Below are 26181 nucleotides of genomic sequence, written 5' to 3'. Positions count from 1 at the left end.
CAAGTTGGTTCTGACCCAACAAGTAAGTGAATGGATTGTCAGTCTTGGGTACAATAAGTGTCAAGTCGTGTGAGCAAAAAGTTTATGAAACGCGTGAGATCGTATGAGCGCATATTAACGCGAAATATGGCGCGTGAATTGCTTTTAAAACAGAAAATAAGAGAATCGGAAAGATTAGCAATGGCAGATCGAGACCTTGACCGAATTGAGGTAGAGACCCAGCATGAAGACGGACAGAGAATAGAGGACAGTACAACAGAGGATGCAGTATCGCGAGAAATAGGACAGATAACGCACCATAACGAGGATAATGTACGCCAAGGCACAGAAAACGTAGGTCAGCATACGACAGAGGAGCAGGAAAGTAGAGAGACAGTAAATGAGGATTCTAACTTAAGTCTTGAATACGTAGAACCCATAGTACAAGTAATCAGAGCTCCCTCACCACAGATTACAAGGAATTCGAGCAGAAACGTGTCACCGCACAGTTCAATGCAATCGGTTGCAAACCAACACTTGGGCGAAAATACAGAGCGTAGGACGTCGAAAGAAAACGCAATAGGACCCACCAATCTGGCAGAATTATTACAATAAATGATGGAAACCATGACAAGGCAAAATAAAGAAATTGCGAACCAAATTAAAATTCAGAATGCAGGAACGACGAAACAGACTGCAGAAACCACGAAACAAATGCGTGAGATTAAAGAACAAAACAAAATATTCAGTTACACCTAAGTCATATTGAAGACGAGGTAAAAGAATTTCGAGAAGTGATACGAAACTTAATAACAGGTCACAATCAATTGAGAACAGACATTGACAAGGTACAAGTGGAAGTACAAACATTGCGTAATGACACTCAGGACGAGATCAAAACATTACGTGACAACACCCAGAGAGAAGTCAAGAAACTAGAGAAACAGATAAACGTCATTACTAGACAAGCAGCAGGCACAGTGCGTGAAAATGTTGATAACAGTGTGTTACACAAACGTATCACAAAAGCAGCGCTGGAAAGATATGATAATCGCATAGTCAAAATACAAGCGCAAACGAAGCAACAATTTCAGAAATTGCGAACAGAGTTGTTGCAGCCCGCATCTCGTGGTCGTGTGGTAGCGTTCTCGCTTCCCACGCCCGGGTTCCCGGGTTCGATTCCCGGCGGGGTCAGGGATTTTCTCTGCCTCGTGATGGCTGGGTGTTGTGTGCTGTCCTTAGGTTAGTTAGGTTTAAGTAGTTCTAAGTTCTAGGGGACTGATGACCATAGGTGTTAAGTCCCATAGTGCTCAGAGCCATTTGAACCATTTAGAGTTGTTGCAAACCATTGAAGAGGGTAGTGAACAGGATCGAACAAGCACTGAGTCTGCAAACACATCCGTATCTGTAACAGCACCGGAAAAACAAGCAATTAACGAAGATATCATGCATTTGCGATTCCAATCACAGGCGGAAAGTAACATACGTGAAATCAGACAGCCTGCACCGCAACAAACACGTTTCGAAACTCTTGATGAACAAACGGCACAACAAACACGTGCGGAACCACAAATGTATGTTTCAAGACAGTTTGGATCGTGCAATGAAGCGGCAAGGTTAGCCAGACAAGATATCGAACCAATACGTGACAATGGAAAACCAGGTCGCGAAGAGTTCACAACCGATGGAAGAAAAGTATTGCGTACCACTTCAACGATACCACGCAAGCGTAGGCGAAAGTTACTGTGGACAATATCCAATGGATCTACCACAACCGGAAAGAACGACGGGAGAAATGATCAGAAACAAAAGTGGCGAAGAATCGCGAATTTCATATGGAACCATGACGAAGTACGACAACGATAATTTCCTTACAGTCAGAAAATTTCAACACTTTCGAGAAGGAAACTCATTACATCCACGAACTTTTATTGATCAATTCCGAGTAGGGTTACCAGAACACTGGATGCTAGCACACAAATTAAACTTTATATGTGCACACATGTCAGGAACAGTCGCAGAAACCATGCAGAATGTTGCAGCGACATGCCGATCGTACGAAGATTTCAGAGAGAAGTTTCTCTCACGATAATGGTCCAGCGAAGCACAGAACTGAGTGAAGTACGAATTATTACAGTACCCACATTTTGAAAATTCAGGAGAAAAGAGTCCCGTGAAATTTTTCGAAGTAATGGCAAAGAAAAATCAATGCTTAGATGTACCACACAGTGACGGAGAGTTGATTAAATTATGCCCGATGAAGCTACCATTGAAATACCAGCAATCATTAGTAGGTCGCGGAGGCAATGACGTCGAAGCATTTAAAGGAATTCTAAGGGAACTAGAGTTTATATTTTCGGAAGATGACGCAAGAAAAAGACGTAGCGCACGTGAAAACGAAAGCAAAAAGCAGTGGAATCCACAAGACACAGTACGAAGAAACAATAATTACGAACCACGTGATAACTTCGCATCCAGAAACGACAACAGATTTCAACAAATAAACGGTTATGGATTTAGAAGAGAGTATGGCAATAACTATAATTCACCCAGGAACGGCAACAACTACACTCCTGGAAATTGAAATAAGAACACCGTGAATTCATTGTCCCAGGAAGGGGAAACTTTATTGACACATTCCTGGGGTCAGATACATCACATGATCACACTGACAGAACCACAGGCACATAGACACAGGCAACAGAGCATGCACAATGTCGGCACTAGTACAGTGTATATCCACCTTTCGCAGCAATGCAGGCTGCTATTCTCCCATGGAGACGATCGTAGAGATGCTGGATGTAGTCCTGTGGAACGGCTTGCCATGCCATTTCCACCTGGCGCCTCAGTTGGACCAGCGTTCGTGCTGGACGTGCAGACCGCGTGAGACGACGCTTCATCCAGTCCCAAACATGCTCAATGGGGGACAGATCCGGAGATCTTGCTGGCCAGGGTAGTTGACTTACACCTTCTAGAGCACGTTGGGTGGCACGGGATACATGCGGACGTGCATTGTCCTGTTGGAACAGCAAGTTCCCTTGCCGGTCTAGGAATGGTAGAACGATGGGTTCGATGACGGTTTGGATGTACCGTGCACTATTCAGTGTCCCCTCGACGATCACCAGTGGTGTACGGCCAGTGTAGGAGATCGCTCCCCACACCATGATGCCGGGTGTTGGCCCTGTGTGCCTCGGTCGTATGCAGTCCTGATTGTGGCGCTCACCTGCACGGCGCCAAACACGCATACGACCATCATTGGCACCAAGGCAGAAGCGACTCTCATCGCTGAAGACGACACGTCTCCATTCGTCCCTCCATTCACGCCTGTCGCGACACCACTGGAGACGGGCTGCACGATGTTGGGGCGTGAGCGGAAGACGGCCTAACGGTGTGCGGGACCGTAGCCCAGCTTTATGGAGACGGTTGCGAATGGTCCTCGCCGATACCCCAGGAGCAACAGTGTCCATAATTTGCTGGGAAGTGGCGGTGCGGTCCCCTACGGCACTGCGTAGGATCCTACGGTCTTGGCGTGCATCCGTGCGTCGCTGCGGTCCGGTCCCAGGTCGACGGGCACGTGCACCTTCCGCCGACCACTGGCGACAACATCGATGTACTGTGGAGACCTCACGCCCCACGTGTTGAGCAATTCGGCGGTACGTCCACCCGGCCTCCCGCATGCCCACTATACGCCCTCGCTCAAAGTCCGTCAGCTGCACATACGGTTCACGTCCACGCTGTCGCGGCATGCTACCAGTGTTAAAGACTGCGATGGAGCTCCGTATGCCACGGCAAACTGGCTGACACTGACGGCGGCGGTGCATAAATGCTGCGCAGCTAGCGCCATTCGACGGCCAACACCGCGGTTCCTGGTGTGTCCGCTGTGCCGTGCGTGTGATCATTGCTTGTACAGCCCTCTCGCAGTGTCCGGAGCAAGTATGGTGGGTCTGACACTCCGGTGTCAATGTGTTCTTTTTTCCATTTCCAGGAGTGTATTACAGAGGGAATAATGACAACCGGAACTGGTACTGGAGAACCAATAGACCGACAAATTATCAACAAAGAAATCAATATCAACAAGCTGAACAAGAAAAGAGAATACAGATAGAAGAGGTGGAGGTAAGACTACCAAACCCCGATAAACGTTCGAATTGACAGCTAAACGTCCAAGCCAAAGAGAATGACGCACCGACCCAGGATAATTGCAGCACCTTGAACAGAAAAGTAAATACCCTGCCATGAGAAGAGAAGATGGAAGAAACAAAAACGCAGGGACCAGATGAAAACGAATACAGGAAAATAACAATATCGTGTTGGGACGTAATTAAGTGGGAGAATACTGACGACGAAGATGAATTACCAGAGGCATGCATAACGAATGTAGGCGGAATGGATGAAGTAATGAGTATTGCAGAGCTATTTGAAATGGAAACCAGGGAAAGTGAATTCAATGAGGATAATGCGCAGTCGACAGAAGTTGAAAATAAGTTACTAGTGGGCACACAACCCAACGTATATAATGAAGGAAGTTATGAAGCGATAATTAGAGCATTTAGATGCGATTATGTTGAAAATAAGTTACTAGTGGGCACACAACCCAACGTATATAATGAAGGAAGTTATGAAGCGATAATTAGAGCATTTAGATGCGATTATGTGGAAGTAGCGACAAAGAAGGAGAAGATAGACGAAGATGAGGAAAAGTAGAGAATGTTGAAGAAAGCGTAAATGAAGGAAGAAATAGAGAAGAGGAAATAGAAGAGAGAGAAGTAGCAGTCGAAGCTTATCCCACAGAAAGTTCGAATTCACAGGGGAAAGTGCTGAAAAGACTCATGTATGAGTCAGTGGAGGATTCGTTGATGCAAGAAGAAGAAGAACAGAACCAACTCTTTCAAATTCAACCAGTTGTGAAGGCCATGGTAAAACAGATCCCAGTCAACATTGTAATTGATAGCGGAAGTGAACTGACCGCGATCTCAGAAAATTTATTCATGCAGTGTAATGCCAATGAGGAATTGCCAGTTCTGAAAACACGTAAGAAAAAGTAAGAGGTCCTATTAGAAACAATGCTACGGAAGTTACGAGACAAACAAGGTTAACTCTTTCGTGCCAAGGTCAAAAGATCGAAGCGAACTTCGTGATTATAACTATCCCTCCTAAAAAGTGTGTGACTTTACAGTTAATACCACCTGACTAATTCACTGGACTAATTCAGCCTCTGGATGTTTGTTTTTTCCGTTTCTGTCAAACATATTATCCCACTATCAGCAGCTACGCCTTAAGGATAGCTAGTTTCGCGATAAGCTCCATGACAAACTGTTTCGCATTGAGTTGCATGGCATCACATTCCATCAGCTCTCAACACTCCGTTACAACAATATGATTCTATATGTACTTCTTAAGAGTGCATACCTAGGTGAACGTCCCACACGGTTTGTAACTCCCAAGGAATTATCCTTCGCTCTTCATGATGCGAACCTTTGTGACCACAATGGCGCGCCATTTTAAATTTGGTGTTCATGGTCCCCCTTAGTGGTTTATTTAGTACATTTCCTGAATGTCGACGATGCCCATTTTGTGAAGTGTAGTGCATACTTCCCTTAGAAGATTGATCTCTGCACTTCCCGGACACTCATTTTATGTCGCCTCCTGATGCACATGGTGAGTCATTAGCAGCTAATATTTTTGCAGTCATAATTGTTACCACAACACTTTAAAATGAGCCCTACTAGAGGCTGCACTCGTGACCTCGCATTCAAGCGGTTCCTTGTTAGATTTTTCCATTCAAATGGTTCAAAGGGCTCTAAGCACTATGGGACTTAACAGCTGAGGTCATCAGTCCCCTAAACTTAGAACTACTTAAACCTAACTAACCTAAGGACATCACACGCACCCATTCCCGAGGCAGGATTCGAACCTGCGGCCGTAGCAGCAGCGCGGCTCCGGATTGGAGCCACTAGAACGGCACGGCCACCGCGGCCGGCGATTTTTCCGTCTCTGTTGTTTTCACTTGTCCTTCCCTAATAACGCTGCACCATTTCAGTTTCAACATGTTCGACCACCAAGAAAGAATTTCCTGAATTTGAGTAATATGCTGCATTGGCTGTCATAAAATGGATTAAAATATACTTTTATTTAGTATTCTACATTACTGCTCAGTTTCGGCTGCAAAACGCGTACCAGATGTACCATCGTTAAAGCACAGGGTGGGAGAAATAAAAGTAGCCCTGAGAACAGATTTTCAGGGTACAAAGGAGCACTGCAAGGAAATACAATACTAACCTGACTATAGCAAATGCTGAACATGACTACCATTCATCTTTTGGCACTTTTGGGCTCTGGTCATCAAGTTACTGAAGGTGGATCGAAGCTGGACTGCTGAAATTGCTGCAGTCTCATTCGAAATGTTCTGCTGCAGTTCTTGAAGACTGTCAGGGTTGTTGCGATAATCCTTAGATTTGAGGGCTGGCTCCTCACTCAAAGTAATCGCACACTGACAGATCAGGTGACCCGAGAGGCCAGTCAGGGCCGATACCAGACTGACCTCTGCTGACAACTCTGTCAGGCGCGAAGATTGCGTAAATGCGCTCCACAGTTCTGGCGGGTGTATGGGCAGTGTGTGGTCACATGCATACGTTCACACTGCACAGTCGCATCCACTCGTTCTGGCCACTTTTATTGCCGCACCCTGTACAAAGTTGCGCACAGCTAAAGATGAAATTAAATAAAAGTGAAGTATTTTTTATTCAGTTTGAGCCCTTCATTTTGCACGTTTTATAAATGAGCATTACTAATTATTTTCATGGACAGGAAAAATGATTAAAAACATTTCACTTATATTTATTGAAAATTATATTTTTTGCGACCGTAGACATCTGCAAAACTTCATGTATCTTGTCACATTTACCAACAACCCTTTAGAGCTGCGGCAATTTCTAGTAAGCAGAGCTGTCGGCAATGTTGAGAGTAACAGCAGAGAAAATATAATTTAAACTCTGTTTTGCGAATGTGCAAAACAGCGCAGTTAAGGGTTAATTTTCATTCTTTCGACTAAGGAACCAAAGCTGGTTTTGCATTTATATATCACCGTTCCCTCCCCCCCCCCCCCCCCCCCCCCCCGCCCCATGAACCATGGACCTTGCCGTTGGTGGGGAGGCTTGCGTGCCTCAGCGATACAGATAGCCGTACCGTAGGTGCAACCACAACGGAGGGGTATCTGTTGCGAGGCCACACAAACGCGTGGTTCCTGAAGAGAGGCAGCAGCCTTTTCAGTAGTTGCAGGGGCAACAGTCTGGATGATTGACTGATCTGGCCTTGTAACATTAACCAAAACGGCCTTGCTGTGCTGGTACTGCGAACGGTTGAAAGCAAGGGGAAACTACAGCCGTAATTTTTCCCGAGAGCATGCAGCTTTACTGCATCGTTAATGATGATGGCGTCCTCTTGGGTAAAATATTCCGGAGGTAAAATAGTCCCCCATTCGAATCTCCGGGCGGGGACTACTCAAGAGGACGTCGTTATCCGGAGAAAGAAAACTGGCGTTCTACGGATCGGAGCGTGGAATGTCAGATCCCTTAATCGGGCAGGTAGGTTACAAAAATTAAAAAGGGAAATGGATAGGTTAAAGTTAGATATAGCGGGAATTAGTGAAGTTCGGTGGCAGGAGGAACAAGACTTTTGGTCAGGCGAATACAGGATTATAAATACAAAGTCAAATAGGGGTAATGCAGGAGTAGGTTTAATAATGAATAAAAAAAATAGGAATGCAGGTAAGCTGCTACAAACAGCATAGTGAATGCATTATTGTGGCCAAGATAGACACGAAGCCCACACCTACTGCAGTAGTACAAGTTTATATGCCAACTAGCTCTGCAGATGACGAAGAAATTGAAGAATTGTATGATGAAATAAAAGAAATTATTCAGACACTGAAGGGAGACGAAAATTTAATAGTCATGGGTGACTGGAATTCGGTAGTAGGAAAAGGGAGAGTAGGAAGCGTAGTAGGTAAATATGGATTGGGGCTAAGAAATGAAAGAGGAAGCCGCCTGGTAGAATTTTGCACAGAGCACAACTTAATCATAGCTAACACTTGGTTCAAGAATCATGAAAGAAGGTTGTACACATGGAAGAAGCCTGGAGATACTGACAGATTTCAGATAGATTATATAATAGTAAGACACAGATTTAGAAACCAGGTTTTAAATTGTAAGACATTTCCAGGGGCAGATGTGGACTCTGACCACAATCTATTGTTTATGAACTGTAGATTAAAACTGAAGAAACTGCAAAAAGGTGGGAATTTAAGGAGATGGGACCTGGATAAACTGAAAGAACCAGAGGCTGTAGAGAGTTTCGGGAGAGCGTAAGTGAACAAATGACAGGAATGGGGAAAGAAATACAGTAGAAGATGAATGGGTAGCTCTGAGGGATGAAATAGTGAAGGCAGCAGAGGATCAAGTAGGTAAAAAGACGAGGGCTAGTAGAAATCCTTGGGCAACGGAAGAGATACTGAATTTAATTGATGTAAGGAGAAAATACAAAAATGCAGTAAATGAAGCAGGCAAAAAGGAATACAAACGTCTCAAAAATGATATCGACAGGAAGTGCCAAATGGCTAAGCAGGGATGGCTAGAGGACAAATGTAAGGATGTAGAGGCATATCTCACGAGGGGTAAGATAGATAATGCCTACAGGAAAATTAAAGAGACCCTTGGAGAAAAGAGAACCACTTGCATGAATATCAAGAGCTCAGATGGAAACCCAGTTCTAAGCAAAGAAGGGAAGGCAGGAAGGTGGAAGGAGTATATAGAGGGTTTATACAAGGGCGATGTACTTCAGGACAATATTATGGAAATAGAAGAGGATGTAGATGAAGACGAAATGGGAGGTAAGATACTGCGTGAAGAGTTTGACAGAGCACTGAAAGACCTGAGTCGAAACAAGGCCCCGGGAGTAGACAACATTCCATTAGAACTACTGATGGCCTTGGGAGAGCCAGTCATGACAAAACTCTACCATCTGGTGAGCAAGATGTATGAGACAGGCGAAATACCCACAGACTTCAAGAAGAATATAATAATTCCAATTCCAAAGAAAGCAGGTGTTGACAGATGTGAAAATTATCGAACTATCAGTTTAATAAGTCACAGTTGCAAAATACGAACGCGAATTCTTTACAGACGAATGGAAAAACTGGTAGAAGCGGACCTCGGGGAAGATCAGTTTGGATTCCGTAGAAATGTTGGAACACGTGAGGCAATACTGACCCTACGGATTATCTTAGAAGAAAGATTAAGGAAGGGCAAACATACGTGTCTAGCATTTGTAGACTTAGATAAAGCTTTTGACAATGTCGACTGGAATACTCTCTTTCAAATTCTGAAAGTGGCAGGGGTAAAATACAGAGAGCGAAAGGCTATTTACAATTTGTACAGAAACCAGATGGCAGTTATAAGAGTCGAGGGGCATGAAAGGGAAGCAGTGGTTGGGAAGGGAGTGAGACAGGGTTGTAGCCTATCCCCGATGTTATTCAATCTGTATATTGAGCAAGCAGTGAAGGAAACAAAAGAAACATTCGGAGTAGGTATTAAAATACATGGAGAAGAAATAAAAACTTTGAGGTTTGCCGATGACATTGTAATTCTGTCAGAGACAGCAAAGGACTTGGAAGAGCAGTTGAACGGAATGGATGGTGTCTTGAAAGGAGGGTATAAGATAAACATCAACAAAAGCAAAACAAGGATAATGGAATGTAGTCGAATTAAGTCGGGTGATGCTGAGGGAATTAGATTAGGAAATGAAACACTTAAAGTAATAAAGGAGTTTTGCTATTTGGGGCGCCAATTAACTGATGATGGTCGAAGTAGAGAGGATATAAAATGTAGACTGGCAATGGCAAGGAACGCGTTTCTGAAGAAGAGAAATTTGTTAACATCGTGTATTGATTTAAGTGTCAGGAAGTCGTTTCTGAAAGTATTTGTATGGAGTGTAGCCATGTATTTAAGTGAAACATGGACGATAAATAGTTAAGACAAGAAGAGAATAGAAGCTTTCGAAATGTGGTGCTACAGAAGAATGCTGAAGATTAAATGGGTAGATCACGTAACTAATGAGGAGGTATTGAATAGAATTGGGGAGAAGAGGAGTTTGTGGCACAACTTGACGAGAAGAAGGGATCGGTTGGTAGGACATGTTCTGAGGCATGCAGGTATCATCAATTTAGTATTGGAGGGCAGCGTGGAGGGTAAAAATTGTAGAGGGAGACCAAGAGATGAATACACCAAGCAGATTCAGAAGGATGTAGGTTGCAGTAGGTACTGGGAGATGAAGAAGTTTGCACAGGATAGAGAAGCATGGAGAGCTGCATCAAACCAGTCTCAGGACTGAAGACCACATCAACAACAACAACATATCGCCGTTTGTAAAACCTGCAACACATCTCATTACATTAAAATTTATTCCAGAGATTAGGAACGTGACAATGCCAAATGATTAGAACTACAGAACTGTACGTGCAGTTTAACCGTGAGAATCGACTGCAGTGTGAAGCCGGCGTGTGCTGCCATCAGAGGCATGCAACGTGGCATGGAATCAAAGAAGGACTAGATATACTGCTTTAACGTGGTTTGTAAGAGCGTCCACAAAGCATAGAAAGTGGTTGCGGGAGGACCAGCACAAACAAGCTGCTGACCGACAATATCCCGGACATTTTCCACGAGTGACAAGTCAGGCGAACGTGCAAGCCGGAGAAGCAGGGATCTTCAGCTGTCGCAATGTCCCACAGATCGACAAGAGTTGCATTCTGTATTCTATACAGAAGCGCCAAAGAAAGTGGTATAGGCATACGAATTCAAATACAGAGATATGTTAACACGCAGAATTTGGCGCTGCGGTCGGCAACGCCTATACAGGGTGTTACAAAAAGGTACGGCCAAACTTTCAGGAAACATTCCTCACACACAAATAAAGAAAAGATGTTATGCGGACATGTGTCGGGAAACGCTTAATTTCCATGTAAGAGCTCATTTTAGTTTTGTCAGTATGTTCTGTACTTCCTCGATTCACCGCCATGATTTCATACGGGATACTCTACCTGTGCTGCTAGAACATGTGCCTTTACAAGTACGACACAACATGTGGTTCATGCACGATGGAGCTCCTGCACATTTCAGTCGAAGTGTTCGTACGCTTCTCAACAACAGATTCGGTGACCAATGGATTGGTAGAGGCGGACCAATTCCAGGGCCTCCACGCTCTCCTGACCTCAACCCTCTTGACTTTCATTTATGGGAGCATTTGAAAGCTCTTGTCTACGCAACCCTGGTTCCAAATGTAGAGACTCTTCGTGCTCGTATTGTGGACGGCTGTGATACAATACGCCATTCTCCAGGGCTGCATCAGCGCATCAGAGATTCCATGCGACGGAGGGTGGATGCATGTATCCTCGCTAACGGAGGACATTTTGAACATTTCCTGTAACAAAGTGTTTGAAGTCACGCTGGTACGTTCTGTTGCTGTGTGTCTCCATTTCATGATTAATGTGATTTGAAGAGAAGTAATAAAATGAGCTCTAACATGGAAAGTAAGCGTTTCCGGACACATGTCAACATAACATATTTTATTTCTTTGTGTGTGTGAAATGTTTCCTGAAAGTTTGGCCGTACCTTTTTGTAACACCCTGTATAAGACAACTGTCTGGCACAGTTGTTAGATCGGTTACTGCTGCTACAATGGCTGGTAAGCAAGATTTAAGTGAGCTTGAACGTGGTGTAATATCTGGCGCACGAGCGACGGGACACAGCATCTCCGAGGTAGCGATGAAGTGTGGACCGTGACGTGTATCAAAAGTCATTAAAGAAAAGGAATATTTGCGTTTAAAGAAGACGGCTCGAGCAGGAAATTTTCAGTCGTGGATACTTTATTGCGTGACGAGGGACTACATTTCTGTGAATTAGTAGACTAGCTGAACATAACGCGTTCGATATGATCATGTACCTAACACCGCTACCTGAAGCCGTGTGCCACACTCAAAGTGATTAAAATGGTGAAAATGGTACTCAGATTCAGTAGCATACGGTTTCAAATCCCAGGATCGCCGATCCTGTGTTTTCCGAAATTTATGTCATTTTGACCTTTATAAGGCGTCATTGTGTACGTCGGAGAGAGAGAGAGCAAGTTATGTTACTGTTAAACAATCTTAGGTCTTGTAGTGGCACAATCATTGCCCTCTACGCAGTCTGATACATTCTTAGTTGAAGTGTAGCAGGTGATGGATGTATTCAGTAGTGCTTTGTTGACTTGTAACTGTATCTGTTAGATGAAGAAAGATTTATTATAAAGGGTAGAAAGGATGAATATGATGCATTGTGTGGTGTCACCGCCAGACACCACACTTGCTAGGTGGTAGCCTTTAAATCGGCCGCGGTCCGTTAGTATACGTCGGACCCGCGTGTCGCCACTATCAGTGATTGCAGACCGAGCGCCGCGACACGGCAGGTCTAGAGAGACTTCCTAGCACTCGCCCCAGTTGTACAGCCGACTTTGCTAGCGATGGTTCACTGACAAATTACGCTGTCATTTGCCGAGACGATAGTTAGCGAAGCCTTCAGCTACGTCATTTGCTACGACCTAGCAAGGCGCCATTATCATTTGCTATTTATCTTGTGATACATGTACCGTCAGACCGATGTTCACCAATTATGAATTGAAGTTAAGTATTCCAGTAGTTACTTACGTTCTTTGCTACTATAAATTCCCTTACCTGTTCCAGACCTCATGCCAGCCTGCGTGAGCTTAAACGCGTGCTTTTCGGCTTCCTCTCCTAGTGGCTTGGCTGTCTTGCCAAGTCACAACACATTGAAAGGCAAAAAGACAGTGCAGCTAGTTTGTCGGAATGATAATTGTCAGCTAGTTAACTTCGTTCACTTGGTCAGAGCACAGAAAGGCTACCCCACTTCCCTGATTCACGCATTAACATATCAACTGATTGAGCTGTTTGGTTTTGAGATAAATTCTCTGTTAATATTGTACCCTTTTTAAATTATTGTTCACATTGTTAATCATAGTACTGTTCAGACCAATGTTCTGTGTGAAGATCACACGAAGTTTTACTCTGCCTTTTTGAGTACATACTTCATTCTAGACTTGTTGTCTTGGAATATCATTTCATGAAAATAGTTGCTCTCCCTATCCCACTGTTTAAAGAACGTTTATCATTAAGCATTACAACATTGCAATACATAGTATGCAACAGTTTTAATACTGATTGGAAATTTTATTTAAAAATCAAAGATAGCTTAGCCGGTTGTTTGCTGGTGTGCTTTCGAGAAATCTGCGACAATGTTGTCAAGACGAGAGGTAAGTGGAAATTTTGATTAGGGCTAAATAATTGTTTTACTTCAGCTGCGCATTTGACATAAAGACAAGTTCTATTCAGTCCAGTTACAGTTCAATTCAAATTAGGCTCTGTTTAGTCAAAGGTTAGCATACGAGTTTAAGTTGGATAACAGCTACGATTCGCTGATGACATTGCTATCCTGAGTGAAAGTGAAGAAGAATTAAATGATCTGCTGAACGGAATGAACAGTCTAATGAGTACACAGTATGGATTGAGAGTAAATCGGAGGAAGACGAAGGTAATGAGAAGTAGTAGAAATGAGAACAGCGAGAAACTTAACAACAGGATTGATGGTCACGAAGTCAATGAAGTTAAGGAATTCTGCTACCTAGGCAGTAAAATAACCAATGACGGACGGAGCAAGGAGGACATCAAAAGCAGACTCGCTATGGCAAAAAAGGCATTTCTGGCCAAGAGAAGTCTACTAATATCAAATACCGGCCTTAATTTGAGGAAGAAATTTCTGAGGATGTACGTCTGGAGTACAGCATTGTATGGTAGTGAAACATGGACTGTGGGAAAACCGGAACAGAAGAGAATCGAAGCATTTGAGATGTGGTGCTATAGACGAATGTTGAAAATTAGGTGGACTGATAAGGTAAGGAATGAGGAGGTTCTACGCAGAATCGGAGAGGAAAGGAATATGTGGAAAACACTGATAAGGAGAAGGGACAGGATGATAGGACATCTGCTAAGACATGAGGGAATGACTTCCATGGTACTAGAGGGAGCTGTAGAGGGCAAAAACTGTAGAGGAAGACAGATATTGGAATACGTCAAGCAAATAATTGAGGACGTAGGTTGCAAGTGCTACTCTGAGATGAAGAGGTTAGCACAGGAAAGGAATTTTTGGCGGGCCGCATCAAACCAGTCAGTAGACTGATGACCAAAAAAAAAAATACATAGCTTTGGTAATACGTAGACTTTGTAACGTATTACTATATTTACAACATTTCTCATCGAGCCATATACGTTATCTCACATTTCTAGCTGCTTCTTTCACACAAATAATGATAAAAATTCAGAAATTCAGCGTCGCCACCAGCCCAAGCCCTTCCTAAGCATTTATAGAAAGACGGAGCTGGAAAATTATTAGTTTAATTAATTTAATAATTTAATTACAAGTATGCAAATTTCTTTATGTAGCCAGATAAATAGCACTCCATGTTGTGCATGAAGCAACTTGATTAATTCAGGATTGGAGATTGCAGTAAGTGGGTAAGATGAACACCTCAGAATTTATCTTTCACGTAGATTATTTATTGTATCTAAGTGTTTGGTTGCACATCCTAACTACACATAACTGGTGCCTGACTAGAAAGATTTAAGAATTACGTGAGAATGTAACAGAGCACAATTTAACTACAGCGAGAAAAAACACAGAAAACGGGGGTGGGAGACAATGGTACTATCATATCCTTTGCTTTCATACCATAAAAATATCTCAGTGAGATTCGCATTACGATTCTACACATGTACTAATCTGGTCAGAGGTTCAACCAATGCACGATTGCAAACGGGCGAACTAGAGAACGTGGTGCATTCCGAATCGAACTGTTGTGCTGCTTTGTAGAAAGCTCACGAAAAAACAGATATTCTTGCAGAAATTATAGCTCATTAAACAAGCAAACTGTTAAAATAAAGCCTATTGCGGTGCCGTGGTGGACCAGAAGGGTCATTGATTACCAAACACGTGGCACAAAATCGATACACAAAGACAAAAGCAATTTCCACAAAATATAAGATTAAAAATCATTAAAAAAAAAACTCGCTTCACACGCTTCAGTTAAGGCGAAGTTCTTAAGTATTTCACCAGTTAAACATAACGAAGTCCTATCTCAACCTGATTCCTATCACCTGAAACCTCTCTTAAGAGCTACGATCCGTACTCAACAAGCGTTCACCGAAGAGTGCCCCTTTCTCTTTAAAGATTACCTAGCTCCCCGTGCAGCGGAAGCTACCAGAGGGGTAGCCCTCCGTCACCAACCTCACACACAAAGACAGCCTTCGACACAGCCTTCGACTAAGATGGGTAAACCTCTCTGTTCAGGTGTTGGAAACCTAAGTTGGTCATCCTGTGCTCTCGTTTGAACGAGAAGCAACATCGTCTGCTCCCAGGAGACGATGATCAATTCAGCGATTCCCACAAAACAAAACCGAAACCCATATTAAAACACACATATAATAATCAATTGGCCTTATTTGAGTGCTCAGTCTTTCTGGAAGAGTTCATGAATTGAGCTAAAATCAGGTAGAAAAATGAATAGGTTGTACCGAATGCGACAAGCGTCTTATGAAACGACTTCACAGAGACGTTTCATCTTTCTATAAAGTGGGAGTAAATTTGGACTAAATTTTACACGAAAAAACATAGTGCGGAACTTATATGCATGACTAATTCTTCACAGATATGAGCATCTTCATATTTTCGAGGCCGAGGTGACAGACGCTCCAGTACTTGCTCCGTCCTTTAAAACCCACGGACCGCGATACTGCGCATGCAGTCATAGATAGAAAGAAGCAATTGAAATTCGGTTGGAGCCGAATTTAATTAATAGAGACAGCGGTTTCAGCTTGGACAGATCATGCAATTCGGCACTTTCTATGACACTTACAAAGACGTCGCGATGGTGCAGCTCGTAGTGATACATTGATATCACCATGCGGATCGACCGTATATGTTGCACCTGTTTGCTGCCGGTCAACGTCGCTGGCGGCTTGTGTATCAGTGTCGTAGAGAAGTGGGTGAAGGAAGAGCGGCTCTCCGGCAGGAGGAAGCATGCACCAGAGGACCAAGCCGCCGCAGACTACTTCGCAAACCTTAGGAAGTAGCGTGATGACTTTTCTGACGCAACGCCACCGAACCACCCAAGAGGTCAAAAGAGGAACAGCAGCCATGCTGCTTACCCTCGATCATCACCGGACTATACCAGTCCGCTCATTTGTGCAATGCAGTGGAGCGTCAGTCACCTCGGCTCAGTCTGAAGATGGCTGGGCGATATGCAGCTGAAATATTAGAAGAAGAACTTAAATTTATGCGACTGCACGCCCGAAATTTTATCTTCACAGCTAATCCATATCACATTCCGTAACAAACTACACCATAGTTCCAGCTGCAGATAACTCGTGTGGATGCCACTTCCGTTTAGTAATAAATTTGATTACACTATCTCACAACTGGTTATAAGATATATTTTGCTTTTGCATAGCTTTTGAATGTGAGCAATTTAAACGAGCATCTTAAACGAGCTGCGCCCAGAAGGACCCGACCGATTCACTGAAAACTGGGTGTATGTGTTGCACACCATCAGATATGTCAACGATTACAATTGCACAATCCGCCGCATACTCGGGGAGTGTGGGTAGTGTCCTGAAGTCGTGCCCAGTGATTAATATTATAGGGCCCCAAATGGCTGTACCCGCCATAACGGCAACATGTTGAGTCACAAGGTGTACACGTGAATGTGCGCTGTGCCCAGGCTACTTGTCTGACAACGTGTTGCCCAGCTAGACGAGTTCGACAGGAACTTCGTCCTGGGCTGCGGGAGTCTGGCTGCTCCCATCGTCGTATTGCGCGCCACATCGGTCGGACGGACGCCACCGCTGCGCGTTGTTGGCGGCAACGGATACAGGAAGACACGCTTGCACAACGTGTAGGATCTGGACGTCCAACACGCACTACAGGGAGAGAGGACGACGGACTGTCCGCCAAGTGCGAACAGATCGAACGGCAACGACAGTCTCGATCGTCGGGCTGTCCTGTCTTCTATCCGACATCCGGAAAGCGTTGGTACTATTGGCAGGCGGTTAAACGACGTAGGGCTAGCCAAACGCCGACCGTCACGACATCTGTCACACACTCCCGCAGCATCGTCGCCGACTCGCCTGGTGATGGCAACGACCATGGAGGTAAGAATAAGGGGAGATGGCGCTACGTATCCCAGCCGTACTACGTTTTGAAGCCATGGGGGCGTGGCTCGCTGCCATGACACTCTGACCAAAACATTGCCAGTGTGCTATAGCGCTGCGTGTATTACAGTCGCTAATTGCACCATATACGCATGTAATGTCATCAGATTGGTTGTTTCAAAGTTTTTGTTCAAAATAAAATCTCGTAAAGGCGAAATTCCGCGTTTCTTCTGATTAAAAATAGCTTTTAATGTAATATTACGAACAGCTAGCCTTCAATGTAAACGATACAATTTTGTTAATTCAGTAATAAACGTGTATCACAAACTAAATAATAGAAACTGGAAACTAAGTTAGCTATACCCTCTCTCCAAAGCCCCATAAATACATCTTGTTTGTAATACGTACTGGGACATTTCAGTTACGTTACACTACTGGGAAACACTGTTCATTACTACCAATATTTACTTCAATACGGTACATAGAATGGAAAATCTACACAGTGTCCTGTTTAGGCCTATACTTTACGCCAGTTAATGTAGTGTTAGCTTTTAATTTGGTACATGATGAAGACAAAGTGAGTTACTCAACACTTCGATTATCGACGATACGTACGTATTATACTGAAATGTGAACTTGAAAACTAAGAATTTAATTCTTTGATTTAACATACCTTTTGCAAATGTTTTGGGTGTGTAGGGAAAACTGATGGTACAGCATTTCCTCGAAGTCTTACTGTTGAAAGGGACGTTCGGTCTATGTCTGTTCTCGGAAATGCTGAGAACATATAGTGCTCCATTTAGACGCACGCCAATTCTTCCTCCTCACGGCATTCTCACACAGAGCTTTCCGACTTTCATTTTTAGGAAATCTAAAATCATACAGGAGAAAAGCACGCTATAGTACCAGTACCGATGTAGCACACGTTCATTCACAATGAAGTTGTAAAATCACACTTAACGAGACAACTTACACATGAAATGTTATTCCCTTCGATTTCGCATCACAATCAGAACGATTCGTACATCCGAACACCACAGAAGTCACCATAATAGCGCAAAATCCTTCCAAAAGCGAGCGACAATCCTATGCACACAAGCTTACAGCAGCAATGTTTTGGTCGGATTGAGATGGCTACCCTCGGCTTCACATAGATTCAAAGCTGTGACGTCACGGCGTCTCCCTCTATTCTTACCTCCATGGCAACGACCGAGATGGGCTCTGCAGACTGTCTGCGTGAGATCTTTAGTAGCGAGTCCCACTCCTGCCTTGGAGGTGACCATCACAGCGTCCGTGGCTCGGGGCGCAGTGAAGAGTGGATTGGTTCCCATCGCACATCCTGCCAACCTGGTGTGATGGTGTAGGCAGCAATATCCTATGGTGCCTGTTCATTGTCAGTGTCCATAATGGATTCTGTGACCGCTGCGCAGTACCTACAGGACGCCCTGCAACTGGTGGCTGTGCCGTTGGTGGACGATCACACCTATGCCTTATTTCAACAGGAGAGCACATGATTTGAAACTGTGCAGTAAGGTAAAACAAAGTTTCTTCTACTAATTTTAATCTGTGGAGTTTGAAATTCCATTTGAAAGCTGTAATCACGCTGCTGGAGAAAAATGATACACCCATTTAGAGATTTCCAGTTCTCTCAAGATTTATTGTCTCAACAGTGTAAACGTTTTATACTGAAACAGGATCCTTGGCTTTTTAAACTTACTGGACTAACGGATGCTAATGCAAATAAGCGCTCTGATATTTTCTTTTATAGTAAATTATTTAGGGTCGCCACCTAACGAAGTTGGGAATAAATTAATTACAATTAATTAAAGAAATTATTAGCTTGTTGCACAGTACCAATTAAGATGTCAGTACTCTCATCAAATGAACACTTAAATAATTTTACTCAAAAGCTTGATCATACTGAATGAAAGCAGTTAGTTAAATTAAAACATAATTCTTTAGACTCTAATTAAAATTCAGAATTTGGGGCTGCAAGGATACTGCGCTTTGGTGACGACAGGTTGGATGTGCTAAGATCGATTTCGGAAGGGGCTGCTGCGTTGATGGACACTCATGAAGAATAAACACAATTTATTTTAAGCAAAATCACAACTTAAACACTATACAATAAACAGATTGTAATAATGCTTGCCGTTGCCTGAATTAAATTTAACACTGTTTCAAATGGTTGAATGCTGACGGACCACATGAAGGGGAAGGTATGAGAAAATTCTGGGAAGAGGATAGGATAAATGCACGTACTTGCGCAAGATCCCTATTAAAGAACAAAGCTCAAGACACATTACGCCTTCACAAAGAGCCAGGGAAAGAGATTCGTGCTTTCGAAGTAGTAATCTTTCGACAAATGCAGTTGTTTAAAATATTCTCACATAAATAAAACCGATGCATGGGGGACGGGGGGGGGGGGGGGCGGGAGGGAGGCCACGTGGATACCAGATTTTAAAAAAAGGTAGCACATTTTCTAGGTGCCTGAATATTTTCACAAAGAGAAATTTATCCCTCGATGGACACAGAAAATTGAGGCCTCAAATGGCTCGTCCAAGCACGTACTTCAGACTAACAAAGCAAGCACGCTAACCATTTGAAATTTCGCACGGTAAAATACACTAAAATCTATAATTACACAGAACTTTCAACACGACCTGAATTCACTCAAGGGATCACGATTGATCACCGCTGAACGACAAGAAGGCAAGTTCGCGCCATGTGGTGCGAAGCATAAGGGCAATTTTATCAAATCGCGGGTGAAACCGAAAGAATGTAAACTGTAATAATAAATGAAAACTTTCACACGAGAATGTAACCATGTACGCCTATACATTTAGGAAAACCTACTGTAACGTAACGTCAGCATCACTAGACGGGAAGCCTTTGCACACTAGAAGTTCTGGTAGCGCAAAGAAAGTGCCAGAGGACGTTTATTAAAATTGGTAAACTGCACCATGGCCTATCCTGCGTAAACTGTGTATCGTATAATGAACCTATCGCTGTAATAAAAACTGAACTATACTACTTCAGAAATCCTGAAGATGTACACATATCGCTCAATCTTAAGCTATCGACCACAGTCATCGACAGCCCAGCGTCCAGTGCTTAAGCACCCCCAAGAACAACGAATCTCCACAGGTGGCCAGAATAGACCAAAGGGGTTGCTTACGGTTACCAACCTACCCACTGTCGATAAAGACAACGTAGAAGGCACAAACCTCTTTGCTTTGACTGAACACCCAAAGTTGGCCAGACGGACCGCAGCAGACATCAAGTTCCATACTAGTAGCTACCAATGGAAACACGAAAAATACATTCACATGCACTTTCACACGGGCGGTAATGAGAAGGATGGAAATCTAGGAGCATAAAATATATTCAATGCAAATCTAATTGAGGGCTTGCATGTGAACAATTAGGTAATTTAAAAGCTTTTCTAGCGATGCAGTACTCGGAGACCTTTCAAGTGTTTATGGAGAACATAAAATGATTACATTTAGATATCGATAGCATAAGCGGTTCTGAGGTACCAGGTATCGACTCAAAGTGAAACACCAAAATTAGCGGCCGCCTGCTTACCTGGGTGGTAGCGTGCTCGCCTCCCATACAAGCAGGCCTGGGTTCGATTCCCGGCCGCGCTGGAGATTTTCTTCGATCGGGGACTGGGTGTTGTGTTATTGTCATCATCATTTCATCCTCATCATCGGCGCGCAAGTCGCCCAATGTGGCGTCGAATGAAAAAAGACTTGCACTTGGCGGCCGAACTTCCTCGAATAGGGGCCTCCCGGCCAACGATGCCATACGTTCACTTCCATTTTTACCCATATTAATACGTGGTGTAGCCCCCACAAGTGGCAATGTAGCAACACCGACTCCAAGGAAGGCCTCGGCGCTTGTTGGTGACGTCACGTCAGCTAGGCACGGCCAACGCCAATTCTGTTGCGGGCAGAAACGCCTGGGCGTGCTTATCACTATAAATCTCTTATTTTTGGACAAACTGTTTGGTATTGTTTTCGATTCGGCAGTTTTATTTAGATGAAAGATTTTCTTACTACTTAAAGCTACAAATGAAGATCATAGTTCTGTATTACTGAATCCTGTCGAAACAAATGTAGATCAAAATGAGAAAATGCTTTGCCCCATTGCAAACTTCGGAAATTTTACATTCAAGAAACTATATTTACTTGCTCCATTTTGCTATCGAAACTTACCCCTGCCCCCTTACAATGAACTCGTTTCTTTTATTTATTTATTTATTTTCGTTTGACATCGTCACTGGAAATGTGAACTAATTTACATGTGTAAAAGTCCAACTGTTGCCAGGCATTAGATTACAGTCGTTTTCAACGAAAGGAATTCAAAACAGGAAACAAAATAGCTTCATACATCGAAAATACTGCTGAGCTTAAAGTTTTTTAAACATGCACATTAGAAAAGATAAATATTCCCCTCTTGCAACTAAAAGGAGAAACTTTATAAGACAACAAAATTTTATTTCATAAAACAAGTATCTCTCTTTTGCTTCTTCTTCTTCTTCTGTCCGCCACCCCCTCCCCCAACGTGTACAATCGCAAGATATTTCATTAACATTCAGTGCTCCTCACCCCATAGTAAACCAAGATACCTAAAGAACAGCAACAATATGTTCACACTTTCTTGTAAAAGCAACCCACTACAAACGCAACTTCCTCAGATTTACAAATAAGGTAAAGAAGCACGAATTCTGTTGCTGGTGGACCATGAAGTTGTTTTTGTATGTCAATCCTTAAAACAGGTGGAAATTTAAGTTCATGAGTACACTATTTGTTAAGAAGTCTAATGAATTGCACAATTAATTAATTGCAGAAATCTCTCAGAACAATGTGTGCTGGTCAACTACCGCCAATAGTTTCACATTTTCCTGTGTCAGAGAGGGAGAGACCACCATTATGAGTATGCCTGCAACAGACCTGGCGTTCGCCGTGCCTAACTGACGTGACGTCACGAACAAGCGCCGAGGCCTTCCTTTGAGTCGGTGTTGAATGTAGGCATCCAGTCGAACGTACAGATGACGAATACTGTTCTGCTATGCGTTATACCACGTCTGCTCTACTTGTTCACGTAGTTCGCTAAGAGCTATTGATTGACAAGTCCCACGAATCGCTTATCATATCCCACACATGCTCGATTGGAGACAAGTCTGGATATCTGCTGGAAACGGAAGTTGAGCGCGTTGAGTTTTGCCGGCAGTGTGTGGGGGGAGCACTATAATTTGGAACAACACATCAGCTTCCTGTTGCAAGAATGGTAAAAGAACGAATTTAACAAAATTCTACACGTACTAAGTGCTGGTTAGCGTCCGCTCCAGAAGCACCAAAGATGAACGAGGGTTGTAGCTTATTGCACCACTGACTAGGTCTGGGGTGGATCCTGTGTGTCTTGCACGAATGCACCCTACGAGACAACACTCACCAGGACTATGTCGTACGCGCAATCGACCATCACTTGGGTGCAGGCAGAATCTGCTTCCATCACTGAAGACCAGGGCGCGCTACTTCATCTTCTAAGTGATCCTCTGATGGCACCAGTCGAGCCGTGCGCATCGACACTGGTGCGAGTGGAAGACGGGCTATGCCGGCCGCTGTAGCCGAGCGGTTCTAGGCGCTTCAGTATGCAACTGCGCGACCGCTACGGTCGCAGGTTCGAATCCTGCCTCGGGCATGGATGTGTGTGATGTCCTTAGGTTAGTTAGGTTTAAGTAGTTCTAAGTTCTAGGGGACTGATGACCTCTGATGTTAAGTCCCATAGTGCTCAGAGCCATTTGAACCATTTTGAAGACGGGCTATAAGTATGCGTACCCGTACTCCTACGGCTAATAAGTGGTTCACAACAGATCGTGTTGACACCTATGGGCTCCCAAGCCTTCTTCCCTGTGATGTGGTAGCTGTACGACTGCCACAGCTGCCCTTACAATACGGTCATGCTGGCGGGTGCCTGTGCTGCGTGGACGTCTAGAACCTGGTCTACTGGTATCTGAATGTTCATGTGACCAGTGATAGCAGCATCGTTGCACAATTGGCACAGCACGCCCAATTTCTGTCGAAATTCTCCGAAAGGACCATCCCGCCACTCGGAAGGCCACAGTTTGAGCTCTTCAAAACTCGTTCAATTGGCTGTAGGAAGCAGGAGCGAGTGTCCATGGTGTCGTTGCCTGCGTGCTTCACACGTTTACCCCTCAATGAGCCTTCTGGCTGTTAGCATTCCTTGTTAAGACACATATGGCGCTCTGGTAGCTAGAACACTGCGATATCTGTTGGTGGACGAGGCTGAAACCATTATCAGTACATCTACAACCCCCGATATCCTATAAAAATCGACGTCGTCTTCCCAGGTGTACTAATATTTCTCCGGCAGTCTGTGTACTATAATTGTTCAGCGCGAGGTGATCCAGCGTGTTTGTCCTAAACTGTACTAACGGCGTTGAGGGCCATTACTTGTCCTCATGATGTAGCAGCTGAAAGAAAGCAGTTTGTAAATAAATAAGAAATGCGCACATGAAAGTTAGGGCAACGGCCTTGCCGCAATGGATATACCGGTTTCCGTGAGATCACCGAAGCTAAGCGCTGTTGGGCGTGGCCGGCACTTGGATGGGTGACCATCCAGCCGCCATGCGCTGTTGCCATTTTTCGGGGTGCACTCAGCCTCGTGATGCCAATTGAGGAGCTACTCGACCGAATAGAAGCGGCTTCGGTCAAGAATACCATCATAACGACCGGGAGAGCGGTGTACTGACCCCACGCCCCTCCTATCCGCATCCTCCACTGAGGATGACACGGCGGTCGGATGGTCCCGGTAGGCCACTCGTGGCCTGAAGACGGTGTGAACATGAAAGTTAATGTCTTGTCTGTGCCATTGCAAAGAAAATAAATGGTCACGTCAAGTCAGAGGTTGACCTAAGGATCACTCATCTGCATCTAAATCTACATCTACATGGATACTTTGCAAATCACATTTAAGTGTCTGGCAGGGGGTTCATCGAACCACCTTTATAAAAGTTCTCTATTATTCCAATCTGGTACAGCTCGCGGTGGAAACGAACACCTATATCGTTCCGTGCGAGCTCTGATTTCCCTTTTTTTTTTTTTTTTATTGCGGTGGTCGTTTCCCCCTATATAGATCGGCTTCAACAAAATATTTTCGTATTCGGAGGAGAAAGTTGATGATGAAATTTTATGAGAAGACTCCGCCGCAACGAAAAACGCCTTTCTTTTGATGATGTCCAGCCTAAATCCTTTATCATTTCAGTGACAGTCTCCCCTATTTCGCGATAATAAAAAACGTGCTGCCTTTCTTTGAACTTTCTCAATGTGCTCCATCAATCTTATCTGGTAAGGATCCCACACCGCTTGGTAGTGTTCTAAAAGAGGACGAAGAGGCGTAGTGTAGGCAGTCTCTTTAGTAGATCTGTTACATTTTCTAAGTGTCCTGCCAATAAGCACAATCTTTGACTAGGCTTCCCCACAACATTTTCTGTGTGTTCTTTTCAATTTAAGTTGTTCGTAATTGTAATTCCTAGGTATTTAGTTGAATCTCCGGCCTTTAGATTCGACTGATTTACCGTGTAACCAAACTTTAACGGATTCCATTTAGCACTCATGTAGATGACCTCACACTTCTCGTTATTTAGGGTTACTTTCCAATTTTTGCACCGTACAGGTATCTCTTCTAAATCATTTTGCAATTTGTTTTGATCTTCTGATGACTTTACTAGCTGATAAACGACAGCGTCATCTACAAACAAGTTAAGACGGCTGCTCATATTGTCTCCTAAATCATTTTTAAAAATAAGGAACCTCAAAGGGCCTATAACATTACCTTGGAGAACGCCAGAAATCACTTTTGTTTTACTTGATGACTTTCTGCCAATTACTACGAACTGTGATCTCTCTGACAGTAAATCACGAATCCAGTAACATAACTGAGACGATATTCCATAAGCACGCAGTTTCACTACAAGCCGCTTGTGAGGTACAGTGTCAAAAGGCTTCTAGAAATCTAGAAATACGGAATGAATTTGAAATCACTTGTCAATAGCACTCAACATTTCGTGTGAGTAAAGAGCTAGTTGTGTTTCACGAGAACGATGTTTTTTAAACCCATATTGACTGCGTGTTAATAGATTGTTTTCTTCGAGATAATTCGTAATGTTCGGACGCAATATATGTTCCAAAATCCTGCTGCGTATCGACGTTAATGATATGGGCCTGTAATTTATTGGATTACTCCTACTACCTTTCTAGAATATTGGTGTGACCTTTTAAGTAGGCTGTTTAGTTTTTCTTATTGGTAACGCCACGTAGCGCTCTGTATGAAAATCACTGGCTGTGCTGTGTGCAGTCTGTGGCTAGTTTGCATTGTTGTCTGCCATTGTAGTGTTGGGCACCTGGATGTTAACAGCGCGTAGCGTTGCGCAGTTGGAGGTGAGCCGCCAGCAGTGGTGGATGTGGGGAGAGAGATGGCGGAATTTTGAGAGCGGACGATCTGGACGTGTCTCACTAAGAAAGAGTAAATTTGTAAGACTGGATGTCATGAACTGATATATATAATATGACTTTTGAACAGTATTAAGGTAAATATATTGTTTGTTCTCTATCAAAATCTTTCTTTTGCTAACTGTGCCTATCAGTAGTTAGTGCCTTCAGTAGTTTGAATCTTTTATTTAGCTGGCAGTAGTGGCGCTCGCTGTATTGCAGTAGTTCGAGTAACGAAGATTTTTGTGAGGTAAGTGATTTGTGAAACGTATAGGTTAATGTTAGTCAGGGCCATTCTTTTGTAGGGATTTTTGAAAGCCAGATTGCGTTGCGCTAAAAAATATTGTGTGTCAGTTTAAGCACAGTCATGTATAATTG

This window comes from Schistocerca piceifrons, chromosome 7, assembly GCF_021461385.2.
Source record: "Schistocerca piceifrons isolate TAMUIC-IGC-003096 chromosome 7, iqSchPice1.1, whole genome shotgun sequence".
Taxonomy (NCBI): Eukaryota; Metazoa; Arthropoda; class Insecta; order Orthoptera; family Acrididae; genus Schistocerca; species Schistocerca piceifrons.
The sequence above is the reverse complement of the archived record's forward strand: the minus strand, read 5'-3'. Positions refer to the sequence as shown.